The 1569-nt window shown below is 50.9% G+C and overlaps 1 pseudogene; it reads left to right on the top strand.

The window, feature by feature from the left end:
• The first annotated feature begins 360 nt into the window (after positions 1-360).
• On the top strand, positions 361-677 carry LOC129550485 (ubiquitin-related modifier 1 pseudogene; annotated as a pseudogene).
• Positions 678-1569: the final 892 nt, after the last annotated feature.

The raw sequence follows: 1569 nt of genomic DNA, 5'->3' as shown, positions 1-1569 counted from the left end.
CAGAAGAGTCAAATATCTTCATTTATTTTAAAGACTCTTTATCATCCAGGAATAATTCATCAATTGTCAAGAGAAAGCACTCTACAAAGTTGGTATATTAAAGAATTGTTGTTAGAATGTGTGTAGGTTGCCACGCAAGCAAGCATTTTGTCCATGTGATCAAAACCGGTTAGGAAAGCTGGATACCAATTTGGCAAACATAAAAAGATGTCCCCTGAAACCTGAGACAATATTATTTTAAATTTTAAAGAAAAAAAGTATTTAACACATAAAGTTCAATTTGCTTGGAGTATGTGATCATTCAGGCTCAGGGATATGGGAGACTAGAAGAGATGGTGAGGTTCTGGTGAGTTCGGCTTCCTCAACATGGCAGCACCCTTGTCAGTGGAGGTGGAGTTGGGAGGCAGTGCGGAGGTCCTGTTCAACAGAGTGGAGAAGAATCAAGTCACCTTACCTGGACCGGAGGCACCCTGGGACATCCGGAACCTCCTTGTCTGGATCAAGAAGAATTTTCTGAAAGAGCAGAGTGGCCAGAGCTGTTCATGCAAGGCAACAGCTGTTCATCCCTGCAGTCAGGGATTCTGGTGCTGATTAACGATGCCAACTGGGAACTGCTGGACTACCAGCTTCAGGATCAGGACAGAGTCCTCTTCATCTCCATGCTGCACGGTGGCTAAAAGCCACTCTCTGTGTCTGGGCCCCCTTGGGGTGGGGAGAACAGAACAATCAGACATCCCCTGGGGCCCTACTTCCAGATCTCCCTGTCCCCCTTGGCTGCTTTCTTCCCACTCTGTCCCCTGAACTCCCTCCAGGCAGGGAAAAGAGTCCAGGTGCTAAAAATGAGACTTTCTCAGGCACGTGAGCAGGCCGGCTGGCAGGTGCCTGGGCCGGGCACTCCTACTCCCAGCAGCTAAGGTGGGGGACGGTGCCCCTCAGTGTGGCAGGAATGGAGGGGGTCTATGTGGCCAGGGGACCCAGCTGCTGTCCCTGATTGTGTGTCACTGAGTTACTGCTGATAAGGGACTGCAGCTCTTGGCCCACGGTACCTTCCTGGGGAAGATGAATGAACCTCAATAGCTGATGGCAGGCCCCTCCTTTCTCAAAAACTGGAAAGTGAAGCCTCCATCTCAGTTTCCCCATCTGGACAGCAGAGGTCTCTGCCTATCTCCCACTGATATTATTATGGAACCCCAGCTGCAGTCCCTTATTCAGTGCTGACCATCCCCCCATGCACACACACAGCAGCTGCTCCTCCAACAACACCCCTCCTCCTGCTCCACCATCCATAGCCCTTAACCCTGGCCAGCCACTCCACACATGAGCTACCAGATGGGCTCCTGAAATCCGCCCCCTGGCAAAAGGCTGCCTACATGCAGCTCATTCCACTGGGGATAGAGAGCAGGAGGGTGTACAGCTAGACCTTGAGCTGGCAAATGGAGGCATGAGGTGGGGGATTCAGTTGTGCCTCAGTTTCCACCCCAAATGTTTATAGTATCTGAAAACTGAGGGGGCTTCTCGTGGCTCAGGCAGTAAAGAATCCGCCTGCAATGCAGGAGATGTGAGTTTGAT

Source organism: Moschus berezovskii, chromosome 1 (genome assembly GCF_049115385.1).
Source record: "Moschus berezovskii isolate FMDL1 chromosome 1, NW_MosBer_1.0, whole genome shotgun sequence".
Lineage (NCBI taxonomy): Eukaryota > Metazoa > Chordata > Mammalia > Artiodactyla > Moschidae > Moschus > Moschus berezovskii.
Note: the sequence above shows the minus strand (reverse complement) of the source record. Positions and strands in the feature narration are given on the sequence as shown.